This window comes from Marmota flaviventris, chromosome 1, assembly GCF_047511675.1.
Source record: "Marmota flaviventris isolate mMarFla1 chromosome 1, mMarFla1.hap1, whole genome shotgun sequence".
In the NCBI taxonomy this organism is placed as follows: Eukaryota; Metazoa; Chordata; class Mammalia; order Rodentia; family Sciuridae; genus Marmota; species Marmota flaviventris.
The window spans coordinates 104,625,300-104,644,085 of NC_092498.1; the positions used below are offsets into that span (position 1 = coordinate 104,625,300).

Sequence of the window (18,786 nt, forward strand, 5' to 3'; positions counted from 1 at the left end):
ACAGAAAGTGAATCCTCCTGGAATCATCCAACCCAAAGTTAAACCAGCTCCAAAACCAGAGATGATCACCTCAGCCTCCCAGACAGAAGCAAGAATAGCACACATTCTGCTGTACACCAAGGTACAGGGGAGCCTTCCTATATCCTCATCACCGGAGCTCCTTCCCCCTGGGTGAGCCCAGGCCACACCTCTGCTTGGTCCCTCCCTTTTGAAGTAAGGACAATATTAGGACCAGCCTCACAGGACTGTTCGGAGGTCACTGAGATCATTCCCATCAAGGCTTGGAACTCTGCTTGCCACCAGATGACCCCACGGGTCAAACCTGGCCCAGCAGGTTCTTGAGCCTACGTGCCCTGCCACCCTGACGTCAGAGTCCACCCTCCCCTGTGCCCAAAAAGCCATGGGAAGTTCAAGGCAGGTTCTGCTGATCCTACTGAATCCCTGACCTAAAGCCTCTCAGGGCTCAGCCTAAACAAAGTCAAACAAGATTTTTTTTTTCCTATTAGAATAGCAAAAACAGAAATTTTAAAAAAGGTTTTTATAAGCACTGGTGAAATACAAACTGACTAGTTTTGTATATAATTAGTGTATATAAAAGGCATTTAGAATATAAAAGGCATTTGGAAGCATGTGACCCATCAATGCAAGAAACAGATCATAAGGAAAGGACTGGTACTGACAAGGGTGCCCACTGCACCAGCATTCATATGGCTGCAAAAGGCAGAGAGTCAGCTAAGAGTTGAGCATTATGTCTAGATTAAATGAGTAAAAGAGGCCCAAGAGGAAACTGCAGCTCTGTAGAAGATGATGGATGTGCTGACTTGTCTGAGAAACATGACAGCAAACAGGGCTGCCAAAGCTGAGCATGGCCCATCAGCAAAGAAAGAAGAGCACAGATGGGGTCACTATTGATAAATCCATCATGCAAATGGAAAATGTCTAGGTTGAAAATGCACCGAATCCACCTAGCCCTGCATACATCCTGGTTTAGCGACACAGCAAAATCAGATTTGATTCTTAAAAATAATCCAGACATTTAGCATCTATATCAGATCATGTCAGTCATATCCCCTCATGACCTCATGTCTGACTGGAAGCCCGTGTGGCTGCCAATGTCCAGCATTCTCGAGAGATGGTCAGACAACCTATCGCTAGCCCAGGAGAAGATCCAAATTAAAAATGCAAATTAAAAAGTGCTGGGCCTGGTGGCGCACACCTGTAATCCCAACAGCTCAGGAGGCTAAGGCAGGAGGATCACAAATTCAAAGCCAACCTCAGTAAAAACAAGGCTCTAAGCAACTCAGTGAGACCCTGTCTCTAAATAAAATACAAAATAGGGCTAGGGATGTGGCTCAGTAGTCAAATGCCCCTGAGTTCGATCCCAGGTATCCCCCCCTAAAAAAATGTGAAGTAAGGTTACTATAAATGTATTTCACTTCAACAACAACAAAAAAAAGCATAAAGTCCAACCATTACCAGTCCAGCCATCACTTAGTCCATCCATCGTAAGTCGGGACTGTGGGCATATGATTCACACACATATACACTCACACTTACAGGCACATGTGGACACATGGCCAGAATGCAGGCTAATTCTGAAATGTATCATGACATCATTTCCTTCTTATTTTTCTTCTACGTGCATTCTTCCTTTTCTACTAGGAGCACAGATTATGAGTCAAATGGAGAGAGAAAGCCACCATGCCTACAGCCAGCCTTGAGGCAGTCCCAGCTCCCAGCAAGGCATCCAGTCCTCTTGCTCACCATCAAGGGGCTATTCATGCCCTCTGTCCCAAATTAGATGACTCCTGGGCAAGGAAGTTAAAAAAGGGTACTGTCGAAATGTCTTGAAACTGGAGCGTTCTCACCAAACTAGAACACTCACATTCAAACTCTGTGCTGGCTGAGAGGATACAGTGGCTTGAAGAGGGCCCTTGCCTGAAGCTGTAGTCCAGCCACACCACCTGGATGTGCCACCCCAGAGCAGCTTGCCTCACTGCCCCAACCCCTTCCTCTCAGCTCCATCCACAAGACGGTTTCCCAAGGTGATATCACCTCTCTTGGACTCAGCACTAATCCTGGTCAATCACCCAAATCACTGGCACAGTCAGGGATTTTGTCATTTTGCAACCAAGGGACTACAATCATTGCCCTGTTGGAGAATGGGTGACCTCCAGACTCTACAGTTACTACACAACAAAATGAATGAGTTAATGAAGGAATGGCAGAAAGAATGAATAAATACCTGGGACCCAGGCTCTGGAGCTGCACTGTATCTGGGCTGGAGCCACCACCCTAACCATTAGTTTCCTCATCTGTAAAATGGGCAGATGTGAGAGCTCAGGTAATACACATATAACTGATGATGAGAGCTCAGCAATTAGTAAGAAGACACTGAATTTTAGCTAAAACACACTGGGTTTTAGCACAGGGCCCTACTGAGTGTAGTGAAATGCATTCAGTTCCCAAGAAGGCAAGATAATGATATGCTAGGAGTCTGTCTAATTTAATGTATAGTAAGGCTAAATTTAAAACTCCTAAGATGCAATCATAATATAACTAATCCCCACACACACAAAAATTCTTAACCAAAGGGTTCTGCTTACATCAAAATAAAGTTCCATAGTTTCTAAAGGCCTCAAGCAGAAAATGGCCTGGGTTTGAACTACGAAGGTCCTAGATCACAGATGAGCTTGTCGCAATGTGACCATAGGCTCTACGCCTGCTCAGACGCACACCCAAAACACAGTCGTTAATCTAGCAAGGCCATATCAAAACCCAATGCTATGTTTCAAATACGGTTTGTCCCCACCAACTTTCACATTAAAATTCAGTCCTCATTGTGAGGTATAAAGAGGTGGGACCAAGCAGGACCTTCAGGAGATGATTAAAGCTCAGCCTTCATGAATGGATTACTTCACTCATGGATTAATGAATCAAGTGGTTATCTGGAAAGTGGATCTGCTCTTACAGGCAATTTGGCAGGTTCCTGGATGTGACGCCTCCTCTCACCATGTGACACCCTGAACTGTCTCAGGACTCTGCAGAGAGTTCCTGATAGCAAGAGGACCCTTACAAGAGGCAGCCCCTTGACCTTGGACCTCCAGAAGCTTCAGCTGAACAAACCTATTACCCTCTATAAATTACCTAGTCTGTGGTATTCAGTTCTAGAACAGAAAACAAACGAAGACACCCACGGACTCTATCTCTTCAAGTATTTTTTAGTTTCAGAGCTTAAATAATTTTGAATAATACTGTTGTGTAACATCAGCAGACATTACAATAACTCATTGGCCAAATTGCTTAATATACAGAGAAGATTTGTGACTGTTAAATACTGGCACCAGCATGACAGCGTATGGAGGTTGCCATCCTCCCTTACACAGAGCCCTGGAGGTGGATCAAAGGGCGAAGGGTCTGAGGATGCACAAAGAAGTGGGTGTCCCTGAGGGAACCCAAGGCTAGTTCCTCAGTTGCAGAATGAGAGGAGCCATCAGACAGGGGCAAAGACTGTTCTGTTCCAATATCCTCTGAGAGCCAGGCATAGTGGTGCACACCTGAAATCCCAGTGACCCTGGAGGCTGAGGCAGGAGGACAACAAGTTCAAAGCCAGCTTCAGCAACTTAGCAAGGCACTTAGCAACTCAGTGAGACCCTCTCTCTAAATAAAATACAAATAAAAGGGGGCTGGGATGTGACTCAGTGGTTAAGTACCCCTGAGTTCAATCTCTGGTACCAAAAAAAAAAAAAAAAAAAAATCCAATATCCACTGAGAATGACTATGCTCAAAACCTGAAAGCATGCACATTGCAACCACTGCCACATAATTTTAAAAAAAAAAAATCAATAATTATATAATAGCAAAGGTTGAGGCCAACAGGAGGAAACTTAACTGTGTGCCACCACTGGAGACCCTATATCTTGAGTCAGCACAAAGTCAGGAAGAGCATCAAATTACACAAGGGTCACCTAAGCAAAGCATTTCACAATAAAAGCTCCACACAAGGTGCATATACCCACCTCCTGCCCAGGACAACACCCAGAGGAACACCTTTCCCAACTTCTACAGGGGGGACAGGGGGAGGAGCAGGAACTCAGCCTACCCCCATACAGCCTACTTCTGAAGCGAGCCCCTGTGCTCCTGAGGACCATCCCTCCAAGGTCACAGAGAACTGGATACTCACACACACCCCAGCGCCAGACTGCTATGTACCAGCCACATGTCTCCCACCTAGAAGGAACAAGCCCAGGCCTGGCCACTGGCAAGACCAGTGTGTATTCAGCAACTACCAGATCCCAGCCCAAGCCCTGTGACACCCTCACCCCAGAGGGTCTACTACCTGCCCTACCTTGTCTGCCCCATGTCAGATAAGCATCAGTGAGGGAAAGAGGCCATTCCTAGAGGGATCTAGTCTAGCGCTGTGCCAAAGAGTAGAAAGAAATGGTGCTAATCTGATCTGTCCCTTTTAAGCCAGCATCTGAGATCTGATTTGCCGGAATCTCTCTGAATCACCCACAGGTTATGGTGGGAACTAAGTGCAGGTTGCTCCTACAGCAGACCTCCCATAACACCTTGGGCTAGAACCCCCCTCAGATGCTCAGGAGGCTCTGACTTCAACTAAGATGAGAAGAGACAAACCCCCCACTCAATGGGAAGGGTGGCCAGCAGTTTATCAAACACCCTGCTAGTCAGTGACACAGGGTGACACAAGGCTATGCTGTCACGGTGCATTACCTACACTTGAACCCCATTTTGGTTTGGATATGAGGTGTTTCCCAAAAGCTCCTGTTAATGTAGGAGTGTTTAGAGATGAAATAATCATATTATGAGAACTGTAACCCAAAGTGAACTAATCCACTTGATGGATTAATAATTTGAATGGACTCACTGGGTACTGACTATAAATAGGTTGGTGTGGCCATAGGAATTCACTGGGGCATGCCTTTGACATTTATATTTTGTCCCTGGTGCTTTGCCTTCTCTCTCTGATACCCATCTGCCCTAAGCTGAGCTGCTTCCCTCCACCACACACTTCCGCCATGATGTTCTGCCTTACCTCATTCCCAGATCAATGCAGTTAGCAACCATGAACCAAAACCATGAGCCCAAATAAACATTTTCCCCTCTAAGTTGCTCATGTCAGGCACTTTGGTTATAGCAACAAAAAGCTAACTAACACACCCACTGTTCATCCACCACATTACACTTAATGCCTTTAGGATGAAAGGGACACTAACCTACAGAAAATTTATTAAAGAAACATCTTGGCTCCTAAGAAACTTCTACAAGATGTTTAGAAAAATCTCTACTAGTGGACACCAGTCCTGCAAGTTTGTGTGGCCAACCCACTTTCTATTGATGTTTAGCAAAGAGTGTTGCCCACTCCCATCCTTGGAAGGCTTCCTGAGATGCTGTTCTTTATGAACCTACCAGCACTGACAGCAACGACAGCCAGGCCCTTCCTCAGCAGAGTTCCCATGAGGCAGAGGCACAGGTGTCCCCCGTGTGAGGGTAAAAAACTCAGGCAGCAAGCCTCCCGCCAGCGGCAGCCAGCCCATACCTCCCTCACCTGTGTCCTGGCTGGCTTGTGCTTATCAGGCCTTCAATTTCCACAGGTGCTAGAAGAAAAGAAGGGAGGAGGAATGGGGAGAGCCAGAATCCCTGGCTAAGGTTGAACTTGAGAACAGCACCTGGCCAAGACCGCCCAATTCCAGACTTCACTGCCCTTCACAGGAGCCTCCCCAGCAGGGCCTAGGCACCCATCCCAGTCACATGACCAAGCAGCCCAGTGGGTGCAGGAAGTCACCAACCTCCCTGCTCATCACTCTTTCCTCCTGATAAAATGACAGCTATGGATCAAGCATGTGGGGGCCATTCTAACCCTGGAACCCACAAGTCTGTTAGGTGCAAAGAGTAGGGTCACCATTAGAGAATCAGGTGATCGACTCAAAGGGACTCTCTGCAATTATTAATTTAAATATAAATTTTGAAGTTATTAATTTCTTTCACTAAGGATATTATTGTTTGTTACTTGAAACAAATGGAGCAATAGCAATTTGCATCTAGAAACCTAGGAGGCTATCTCTATCTAAAGGGAGGATAATGAGCCCCATCAGCATGAGATTCTGTCTTAACACACATCATGATAGTAAGAGGGACAGAATCCTGTGCACACTTTGCACGTTACAACCCAGGGTGGGGGACACAGGCTTTGCATGAAAGCAAAGACACCCTTCATTGGGAGAAACCAGACTGACCTCATGGTCAAGGACAAGGGCACCACATCAGACGGTCAGGCCCAATTTCAGGCTCCATCTCTGCATCCCTGCCACATTGGGACATTATCATCATTTTCCTTCCAGGGCTGAGCTCATGTCCCTACCCTTGGGTTAGGAGTCCACGCAGGGCTTGGTGTAAAGCCTGCTGTTCACAGTGATCCCCCATCCTGCGGTGTGATGTCCTGTGGAGAACCACCCCACTGTGTCGTCCTTCAGTGCATCATCCTGAAGTCCCCATCCCACAGCACACCATTGCTAAGACCTGCAGGTGGGCTTTCAGTGAGCCTGAGTGCAATATCTCTATGAGAACCATGCTTCCCATCACAAACCGTGTCTTCCGTCTCAGGAGGGCAGACCCCATGAGAAGGAATGCCTGGCGTTCAGATGTCTCTGCACCTTTGGGTGCAGACCTTTGGCTACTTGGAGAACCAAGAACATCCATGGCAGGGAGGAAGGAGATGGTAAGGGCCCAGGGGTCTGGTGGGGGAGCACTACTAGGAGTGAGAAAGGCATCATAAATTCTCAGAAGACTATTGCCAAAGAATGTTTTCAGAACAGAGCTTCTCTCCTGGCCAGAGACCATCAACACCATGCTGGCCACCAGCTGGTCATGAGCAAGCATACACTCTCAGAAATATCCAGCAGCGACCACTGCACACACAGACATGGAGGGATGTAAAGGACAGGTCACCACTCACTCCGCAACAAAACCACCCGTAAAGTCACAAGATCCCACAGAAACTTCCCAATCCTCCATGGTGGATGGGGCTCCAGCTCATTCCATGTACCTTCCTAGAGGCAAGATCTGGAAGCCTCCTGCACATCCCTACTCCTGAGAGGCAGATTAGTTCTGAGACAAGCTTGCCATCCAGGACAGTCTGCCCAACTCTGGCAGGTACAGGGTTTTGTTTTCACCCACATCATTTTTGACTATTTTGACAAAGTTTCTAAAAGCTCACAGGACAGAAGCAGAATCCAGCATGAGGCTCATCGGAATATGATTATACATCCTAACATCTGTCAGCTGTGGAATCTTGGACCAGGGCACTTAGGAGCCTCAATGAGTCCCCATTGTGGAATGGGGCAATGATGTCCCCATTGTGAGGACATTCATGGAATGAAGACAAAATGTCCAGAACCACCTGATGCTAATGAAGGCACTGTCACTTTCCTCTAGCTCTTTGCTGTATGTTACTGTGATGCACCCACATTGAAATGTGCAGTGTCTCCCTTTCCCAGGAAGGTCGCTGCTCAGTGTTAAGCAGATGCAAGCGAAGAATGGAGAGCTGAGCATTTCCACCATGTGGCCTAGAAACCACAAGCTTAAAGAGGTGAGTTCTAGGACACGGAGGCTGGAGGAATCCAACAACCATACCATTGGGATGCACAAAGTACTCCCTCATCCCACAGCACAAGGTGCCCAATGTAACACAGTATGGGCCATGTCCCCAGAACCCTGGCTCATTCAAACATCCTACATTGCCTTGAATCTAGACCTAGACCTGTTCCTGTAACAGGATACCCAGTATCATTAGCAAACACTTTCACTTTTTAAGGGACAAGGTATAGTAAAACATCACAGGAGACCATCACCCCCAAATTTTACTGTAAAGCACAAAAAATAATATAGGCTAACAATTACCAACATTTCATAGTAAAGGTACCTCTCTGGAGGTCCCCTCTTATCCATGGTTTCTTTTCTGTTATTTCCATTACCTGTACACAACCATGGTCTGAAAATATGGATATTCCAGATACAAACAATTAATTACTTTTAAACTGCATTGAGTACTATGCTAAAATCTCATGCTGTCACGGCTAGGTCATGAATCATCCTTTGTCCAGCATATCCACATAGTATATGCTACACACTCACTAGCCATTTCAATTACGAGATCACCTACAAGTTATCATGGAGTTCATATACAAGTAATCTGTACATAGCACCCCAGTGCTATGTTAACAAAGCCTGTGTCAATCCCCTCACCTCATCTCACTGTGTAGACACTGCATCATCTTAACGTCATCAAAGAAGGGTGAGCACGGTACGGAAAGTGATTTTGAAGGACAGGCCACATCACATAATTTTTATTACAGTATGTTATTATAACTGTTCTATTTTACTATCATTATTAATTCTTACTGTGTCTACTTTAGACTTTATTACAGGTATACCCATAGAATAAAACATATATGTGGAATTTGGTACTACCTGAAATTTCAAGCACCCACTAGAGGTCTAGGGACATATCTCCTGAGGATGTAGGGGAAATTGATATATGACCTTGAGGTCAGGATGCTGTTATCACACGTAAGGCTACCAGTGCCCAGATCAATAAGAGTTGTCAGTCTTATCTCACTGGATGTTCAGGGTTTCCAATAACCATCTCTGAGCACCGTATTCCTTGTTTCCTATAGGCTTCTGTGAAAAGTAATACTTGAAAAAACTCTTAACACAAGAATGACACAGTAGCAAGTCCTGATGGCTGCAAATACCAAGCAGAGCCTAGAGAAGTCTGATACAGGTACTGAGAGCAGGCCCGGACCCACAACAGGTGAATGCTGGGCTGAGCTCCCACCTGCGCTGCTCACATGCCCACCCTCTGACACCTCACTAAACCCTGGAAGACTGTCCAACCCTGGAGGTTGTCAGTGCACGACCACACAGGGATGGCCCAGAACACATAGCCATGATTAGTCTTCCAGCTCCCGATGACTCAGACCATCACAGTTTCCCCCCAGAGACCAAACATGACATAGATCCAGAGTCCTAGGGACCAGGACCACCTGGCAGAACAAGTGATAAAAATCCTATTACATGAAGCTTCAGGGCCAGGGTTGTTATCTGTGCCCCACCACAAATGAGCTGTGTGAGTTTGGGAAGGTTCCTCACCTTCCCTGACTCAGAGGCACCCTGCTATGAGGGGGGAAAGGTCAGGCCTCAGGGGAGGCCATGGGCTGCTTGCTCCTGCAGATGGGACAGCAGGTGCACATAGACTCAGGGACCTGGATGGGTGCAACACTGCAGGTGGAAGGCAGACTGGGGGGCAGCACGCAAAACCTGTGTGGTGCAGATACCACAGCACAGCGTTCCAAATGGTGCATCCTTCACAGGCGCCCCATTGCCATAGGATGAAGGGTGGCCTGGCCCAGGAGACCCTTAGTGATCTGACCTCCTATCACAGTGTGCCTCAGTTATTCCCTGTCCTGCCTCGCCACTCTGATCCCTTATGTGAAATCTCTTGCACCCACAGCACAAAGCACAGGTTGCTCTGGGTCCACATATCCAAGTTCCACTGGTAACTGCAATGACTCCTTGAGGATATGCAATAAATAAAACTGACAGCTTGTGTAGGAAGACATGGCCCAGCGACGATGATAAGGTTCAGTATCCATTTGAGCAGAGCAGAAGCACAAGGGTACAGTGTAGCCATGCAGAGCTACAAACTGGAGGGTTTCTCCATGGACTGAGCTCAGCTCTGCATCCTGTGCCTATATGGACCCTGGCTATCATAACCTATTCTTGCTTATGCTTATTCTTGTCATCCCCAAGATGATTAGTGGTCCTCTTAGCATCCCACTTCTCTAGGAACAACATGAAGCAGAAGTCTCAATCCCTCATCCAGGAGGCTGCCCACAGGTATCACTCACCCAGAGCAAATGAAGCTTCAGAGGAGCCAACACCCATGAAGCAGGGGCAGACAAAACATAGCACCCAGCTGCTGGCCTCCACTCATCCCTGCAGGCTTTTAGGGAAGAGCAGGGAAAGAAAGCCCTTTTGTGCATGCCATGTTAGGAGCCTGGGCAAGGCCTGAACATGGGAGGAATGCCAGCTCCCCCAGCGTCGCCAGGCCTGTGTGCTGTCCCAGCAGCCCAACCAGCACTGACAGCCTGCACTATACACGGCTCCATGAAAAGGAATCGTAGCAGTGGCCAAAGCCACAAGGAAGCAGGACTTCATGGCTCGGTGATGCGACACACAGATCCCAGCACTGGGGGTGGGGACAATGACATAGACCTGGTGAGACACCTCTGCACATTCTGCTTTGTTTCCCAAAGCAAATGGAGAAAAAATAAAATAGAAATGATCAGCCACACTCGGATGAAAAACAACAGCATCATGTGTCTGTCTGTCTACTTATTCCTTCACTCCTCAGCACACAGGTCACAGGGGACATGCACACATGCTTTGTGATCTTAATGCCCTGGATGGAAGCCAATTCCACTCCTTGACTAGCTATGTAACCTTGAGCATGTATACACCCCTCTCTGTAACTCAGTTTCCTCATTTGGGAAAGGAGAGAATAACAATATTATTGGAAGGATTCAATAAGTTAACACATATAAAAGGCTCCAAAGATAAGCGCTAAATAAATATTAGCCACTAATCCAAACATTTTATTTGTGTGCTAGGCAGGATTGGGCTCCTGAAATGAATTTCCCCCACAAACTATTATGAGGTCTAGTGTAGACTCAATAGTCACCACTGTGTAGCTGTGACTCCGGCCCTGCTTTTAACAGAGGGAGGGATAAAGCTCAGAGAGGGTAAGTGATTTTTCAGAAGTCATATAGTCAGTAAGGCCCTTTATCCCCTTTCCATAATGAGGATACTAAAAGAGAGAGAGAGAGAGAGAATTATCAGAATTACCAGACTTGATTTTTTTTCTTAAACTCAAGTAGTGATTACAGAAATTGTGAAATTAAACTATCCCCAACTCAAGTTGGAAAATTAAAATAACATTATTTCACCACTGAGCTCAACTATGAGAAACAACATCTAGCCCAGACTGAGATGATGTCTATGAGTATTTGTAACCCAAGATTTGCAGAATCCTGCCACCCGGTTCAGGAGGTCTAACTGGTTTAGAACCATATGGAATGAGGGAGCTGAGGCCGATAGACAAGGAGAGGGAGGGAGAGACAAGCACTGGACTCGGAAGTGACAGAGAAGTGAGTATTTACAATCAAATCTGAAGCTTCCCTTTGCTATTCTCACAAAATAAACTTCCCAGTAAGGGCGGCAAGGGCAGTCCTCAAAGGCACAGCAGACCACCTTTACCTCTTGGCAGGCAGGAACTCACTGTGCTCAGCAGGGACTATGTGGCCAGGGCTGCTGCTCCTTCCAGAAGCAGCTCCTCCTATTGCATGGCTCCTTCTGCTGCTTTCAGTCAAAGTCTAAGCCTCCTCTTCCAGCTCTGGGCACAAGGGAGGCAGCTGGAGAGGCCTGGCAAGTGGGAGAGCCCTCCAAGTGTGGAGGTTCCGAGACGGCAGCCAGGAGGAGCAGGCAGGTGCGCCCGGCCCCAAGGTGAATACGCATGCTTGCTCACAGGCAAGGACGATGGCAGCCGGAGGCTGCAGGCCAACCTGCCAAGGGCTGGTGGAACAAGAGCAGTGCTGTCCAAGCAGAGCTGTCTGACCAGGAAGCTGAGCAGGCTGCATCCTTTTGGGGACCAGCCCAGACCCAGGCTCCAGGTAGACCCACCTTCCACAGGTGCAGACACACAGGCATGGCAGGGGTTTTTTACCCCCAGGAATTAAAAACCCCACAAGTTCTTGGGAAAGCAGGTGCTCACCCCTAAAACTCAGAGCCCAACTAGTGCTTGGCATCTACCTGCCTCCCTCCCCCTCTCCTTCCTTCCCTCCTGTTCTCTGCTTCTTTTTTAGTTCATTTTTGTTCCACTCATTCCAAGCAGAATTTGATGTGACTTATCAAGGAATTCAATACAATCAATAGAAAAAAACAAACCAACAAATGAATGCACAAAACCAGGGTCAAAGACAACGATGTGGGGGAGGAGAAAAGGCTATGTCATAAAAGCTCTTTGGCTAAGGGAAATAGGCGCTCAACCGGTTCTGTGTTTCCTGGAGGCCAAAACAAAAAGGGAGATTGTGGCTGGACTACACTCTGCACGGATCTTGGTGACAGCGGGGACTTTAAAGGGCACCCAACCTCCCTGAGGCTGGGTTTAATCTATCACTTAGCACTCCGGGCTGAGAGGAAGGGCAGCAAACGGGTGGCAGCCAGCCCAGAACACCAGCCTGTCTCTGTCCTCGGCTGTCAGAAGTACCCATTGCAGCTGTTTAAACCGGACTTGATCATGACATGGTCAGTCTTGTCCCTGAAACTGACAGGGAGATGCGTGTGTGTTCATTTTATAACCATGCTTTATATGCACCTGTGTTCTTTTATTTTTCTTAATCATTTCATGACATAGAAAGAGGACAAAAGGAAGAGAGATGGGAAGGGCACCATTCAGTTCCTCTGTTTCCCCTTACTGGGCACCACAGTCAGTGCCTGTCCACAGGAAGTCACATGTGGTCTCCTTCTAGGCCAGATGCAAAGGGACCCCACCCCAAGATAAGGACTAATGGAGTGCCCCATCTGCCCACCTTCAGGCAGGAAGCACAGAGGGCAGTGGGGGTTGGGAGCCTAAATAGGACCATCTGTCCCGATTTAAATGACCATCTACACTCAACAGACTGGGGGACATCAAGAGGACTTTCAATTCTTCCAAGCATCAGTTTTCACTTCTTTGAAATGAGCTGATTCTGTTGCCTTCACAGGAACCCAGCAGAGATGAGATGATGCCAGCCAAGTACCAAGACCTAGGCTCCACAGTTGTCACCAGCCCCACCCACTGTCACCAGCCCAGCTCATGGAATAAGGTGGTCATCTTTAGTCTAACTCCTGCATTTTATAAATGAGGCACAGTGACGTGGAAGTGCCTGTATTCCACAGGGTGGCAGCCAGAGTGGCCATGTGGCCCTGAGGACTTCATGTTGAGAGAGAACACACAGGTCTTGGAGACCTGGAACTCTCACAAACACCATCAAGAACCTGGTACAGAATTATAATAGGATAGGAAGAATAAGTTTCAGCATTTCATAGCACAAAAAGGTGATCATAATCATTAATAATGTATCTTTCAAAATAACTGGATTATAGAACTTTGAATGTTTTTACCCCAAAGAAATGATAATGTATGAGGTGATAGATGTGCTAATTACCCTGATTTCATCTTTATACATAATATACATGTATGGAAACATCCATGCTGAATCCCCTAAATATGTAAAATTATTATGTGTCAATTAGAAAAGAAAGAGCCCAAAGGAGAGTCCCCCACTGCAGGTGGTGACCAGCCAGGGGTAGCCAGCCAGGAGGTTAGTCACCCACAATGAAGAATACAGCAGGGCAGGAGAAGAACCACTTTCTTTAGAAGGCAGAGAACACTTTTAATGGGGCGGAGGTCTGAATGCTCTCCACTGTGGGAGGGGGTCAGCAGCCTGTGCTAAGCTCACTCTCAAGTGTCCTCTCATCCCGGTAGAGGCCCTGTAAAAAGCCTGGAGGCCAATCCTACAGGCACAGCACAGGCAGGCCTCAGGGGAACTGCCCCTCCCCCCTATCCAGGGTAGGCAAACACAGGATCTTATCTGCATGACGTACAGGGCCAAGGGGAGCTGTGAAGCCACCAAGAAGGTTGGAGACCCACAGATGTCGGCAAACCTGGCCAGAAAGGTTGACTCCAGCTGCAGCTGGCCTGTCCCTAAGCGCAGCAGTCACAGGACCTTGGGAGGTCTAATGAACCCCTGAATGGCCTGCCCAACCGGACAAGGGGGCTGCCCAGGGAATACTGAGACCATTACACATCTCAGGCCAGGCCCACACCTTCCCCTGTCCCAAGAAGGGTAAAGTCGGTCCTTTACTTTAGAACCAAAAGTGAATGAATTCCACTGCTGCAGACGGCGCAGCCTTTACTTAGACCAGCCTAGAATAATCCGACTCAGAGAGGTGACCCAGAAAAGGTAAAGGAGAGAGGTCTTGGAGTACCATGCACACCTAAACACAGCAAAATAGTGTCAGCACACCCCATATGCAACATAGAGACTTAAACAAAAATCACAAGGATAATTTTACTCAATTCCTTACTGAAACATTCAGGTCAAGGTCATCTAGTTAGTCAGCAGAAACCTCATCCATCCAGGATAGGTCCCTGGGCCCAAGGCCAGCTGTCCCTCCCCACTGTGCCCATACCTGTGGACAGAAAGTCACCTTCAGTGCTGCCAAAGGGCAACTTCACCATCTAAGTATCAAACATGTTTAAAACAGTGAAACAATGACAACCGTGTCCTCCACTCAGGGGCTTCAGTGTGGGTGTGAATGAGGGGTGGGAGGCCCAGGCTTAGAACACCTGAACCTCTTGAAATCAACGACATTTTCCCCCCACCCCTTTTTCTACATTCAGAGAGGCCAGCTGCTGAGTACAAACTGGATCTGAGAACAGTAAGAAAAAAATCAGCCTGCATTGTGGGGAGTAATGGAAGGAGTTGGGGGCAACTGGAATTGTCTGCAGGTGAGCAGGAGACAACCACAGACACAGCCTTCTGCAGGGGGAACATGCAGCCAAACTGTCCCTTCCTGTGGGTGCCCGCTCACTGCTTGAGAGTCAGGAACCCTCTCTAATTCCCCCCACCTGTCACAGCTGCAGTCTAGGATCCCATCTGGTACTGGGTGGTCCATCTTTAAGAAACTACAGGAGCTTTTTAAAAATAAATGCTCCCTTTTTTCTTTCTTATGATAAGTCTTAAAAAATTTCAGAAAATTTTTATTTAGTTATTTTTTGGTACTGGAGAGTATTGAACCTAGGGGTGCTCAGCTACATCCCCAGTCTTTAAAAAAAAAAAAAAAAAACAGGGTCTCTCTATGTTGCTGAGGCTGGCCTCGAACTTATTATCCTTCTGCCTCAGGCTCCTGAATTGCTGGGACTACAGGTGGGCACCATCACATTCAGAAAACAGACACCTACAAAAAGACTCAGATGAGTCCAGTCTTACACTCTCTCTCACAACCCAACATAATCCACATTAGACACACAGGATGGATCCCCCTTACTTTATTCCATGTTCATATCATTTTATTTTCTTCTACAATGTAATTTTTTAGTTGTAGATGGACACAATACCTTTATTTATTTATATATGGTGCTGAGGATAGAACCCAGTTCCTCACATGTGCAAGGTAAGCACTCTACCACTGAGCCATAACCCCAGCCCTTCTACAATGTGATTTTTAACAGCTGGGGGATATCCAATTAACCAACTGGGGAAAAAAATACCCCCCGCCATTTCTACACTTACCTTGTCTCCAATTTCTCACTTTTATGAATGTTGCTATGAGGAGTATTTTAAATTTTTCCAATATCTTTGTGGTTGTCCTAGGGAAATACTTGGAGGTGCAATTTGCTTTGGGCTCACATCACCAGGAGCTCCTGCAGAAAGTCTTGTGACTTCCATATCCAGATACATCACCTCGAGGCACAGGAAATATCCAAAAGGTGGAGGGCTCATGACCCCCTTTTCTATGTGAGCATATTTGACACCCTATCCCCAAAAGAAACTGTCTGGCCAAAGTTAAAGGGACATGGAAGTGTCTGGGAGGTTATGAAATCAACATCCAAAAAAATGAGGTGGCAAGGAGAAGGCAGCGACCGACCGACCCTCGCTGCACATGACATTCCCATCCTCTCCCTGGGTCAGTGCTCAGAAGCAAGGTGGACTCCGCCACCAGGATGCACTAAAGTGCACTTTCCATCAACAGAGACCACTCTGCACCTGTGTCCCCAGCACATAGCAGACATGGCACCAGAGGCAAATATTTATAACATGAATGGATTAATGAGAGAGGGACAGGTCAGTGGGGGAAACTAACCATCTATTCCATTAGTTAGTATTTTCCATGATCAAGACCACAATTCCAAGATTATAACTTATTATTCTCCGAATCACAGACAGGCAGCACACATACCTGGAGGCCATGACCACTTGCCACCACCTGTTAAGAGCTGAAATGCATTCTTTAGACCTCCAAAACCTGAAGCCCTCATCTCCAGAATCTCAGACTGAGACTGTATTTGGAGATGGGGTTCTTTAACAAGGTGATTAGTGTTTAAATGGGGGTAGTTGGGGTGAACCCTAATCTAATACAACAGATGTCAATATAAAGGTGAAATTAGAACACAGACACACACAGAAGGATGACCGTGTGAAGACAAGGCGGGGACTATGCCATCTACAAGCAAAGGAGAGATGGCCTTGAAAGACACCAACCCCATCCACACCTTGATCTTGTTATGTCCAGCCATCAGGACTATAAGAAATAAATGTCAGTTGTTTAAGTCACCTCCTCATGGCACTGTTATGGTTTTCTCACTCTGACACCATCTTTAAGGTCTGAGATGTGTGGTGATCATTTGGAGATCAAACAACAAGAAGCATCTCCAGCTTCCCTAAATAACTACAGGGGGCCTGGACACAGCACCACCATCCCTGTACATTCCCTTGCCCTACTCTCTTCTTGCAGGAAGCAGGGCTGAGACTATGTGCAGCTGAACCTGAGCAAGGAGGTGGCAGAAATGTCCCCTAACCTCACCTCAAAGATCACCTTCTCCTTTTTGAAAAAAAAAAAAAAAAAAAAAAGCTGGCAAAAAGCAACCTTGCAAGTCAAACTGATTGAAAAATAATTAGAAAAAAACTGATAAAATACTGAAAAGGGAAGAGAAATAGCACTGAAAACAGGGCATCCAGCTGCTTTGAACTCTTCTAGTAAATTCCAATCACTTGGATGGGGATCTACTCTGATCTAGAGGCGTAACACCCAGTTTTATGTAAAAACTCAGGTGTCAGAGAATCTACAGATGCCTCTATGAGAAACTGATTTGTAGAACGCTAACTTCAATTACTATTTTCCAGCACCTATCATGTGCATAGCCCCCTGGAAACACAAGAGCAGGCAGGTAGCGGGAATGAATATGGAAAAGTACATCTTTCACATGTGGAGAGCAGACCCTAAGAGGGAGGGGGTAAATACAAGACTGTGAGTGTAGAATTAAACATAAGACACCTTCAAAGGCAGACATGTAAAATGGGGAAGTAGGAGGTGAGTCCAGGCTGCAGAATTCATGAAAGCCACATCTCTACCCAAGACTTTTTGGCTTAGTAAATGAAATAAAACTCTAAATTGCCCTCCATATTACCAAATAATTGAGGTCACACCCCAGTGGCCTTTCTAGGCCTCCCATCAATCACTAGCAAGCTAACCACCCCATTCATTCTGTGAGACAATACACTGAAGTCCAAACTCTGTTTCCTGTTGGCTTAATGCTCATTAAAGTCAGGAGTGAAAACAGAGAATCTGTGAGTTCCCAGGTTTTCTGCTGATGCTGCAGGGACTGGACTACATCTAAGATCCACTGACTCAAAAAGGTTTGTGCCTTGCTGTGGTTTGTACTAAGGACCTTGTTACCACATGACTCTGACTCTTTCTCCCTTATAGCATCCCTGGCCATCATCCTCCTCAGTATCCCAGTCATCCCGGGGATGACCATTGCGGCAACACTGCCAGCTTCTATTTGAATAGCACCAATGTCCATTTTTAAAATGGACTTAATTTTCCAAAATTCTTCATTCTACACAGTCAAAATCAGCTCTCCCTGAATAACTACGCCTTGGCCTCATTCCTTTCCATGAGAAAGTCATCTCGAGGTGAATCCCTTTGTTCAAGGAGGTGTAGAATTTTCCCAAGGAAAACAGTTAAGACTTAACCTGGCTCCTGTGAAACAACCCTTTATTCAGAATGATTTTTTTAAAGGCTCTATAAGATAAATGTTGCCACTTTAGAAAATAGAAAAATTTGAGTCCCATAGTAGGAGATCCCAGCAGGTTTTCAGAGCCAGACTTCATCACAAAGATATACTGTTAACAGTGCTACTGAGATGTGTGTATTTTCAGAGGTCAACAGTCAAATGGTACACTGGCTTAAGTGTTGAGCTGTCAGGAAATGAAAGAGAATTGTGCAAGAGAGGGAAAGGGCAGTGTTCAGGAAGCACTGGTGTGCATTTATGGGATAACAGAGCAAGTGCTCCCTGGGACCCTGCAGGCTGGTCACCAGTCCATCTAAAACTCTGGGCCTGTGCACTTCATTTTCATCCTGTACTATAGCCTTGGAAAGCAGATACCAGGACCAGGAGCCCAGGCACCATCCACAGGGACCCCACTACCCCAATGAACCACATCTGTCAACCTCCCTGGGACATCTTAAAGCTAATACCACACATCACATCACTCAATTCACAAATATCTCAGTATACATAGGCAAGATATATAGAGATAATTATATATACATAAGGACCCTAAAAAATACCTGTATTGTGACAATAATTCCTTAATATCATAAAAGATTTTTCAGGGTCCAAACTTCTCCATCATATATTTTTTGGTTTTATTTTCACTGCCTTTAAAAAGAAAATGAATCCAAATAAAGCTTTACAATGTTTATCTAATTTGTCTCTTAAGTTCCTTTACAATATATATTCTTCCTCCTCTTTTTGCAAATTCATTTGTAAAACAGCAAGCTCATTTATTCTCATTAGAATTTCCCCTGCTCTGGATTCTGCTGACCCCTCTGGTATTTTAATATCACAGACTGCTCTGGCCCCTGATTTCTTGTCAG

The 18,786-nt window shown here is 46.3% G+C and overlaps 1 protein-coding gene across 3 annotated transcripts in view; it reads right to left on the reverse strand.

Annotated features, from left to right (window-relative positions):
* Positions 1 to 18,786, reverse strand: part of Tns3 (tensin 3) — a 266,434-nt gene that overhangs the window by 144,430 nt on the left and 103,218 nt on the right. The gene's annotated exons all lie outside the window — the stretch shown is intronic.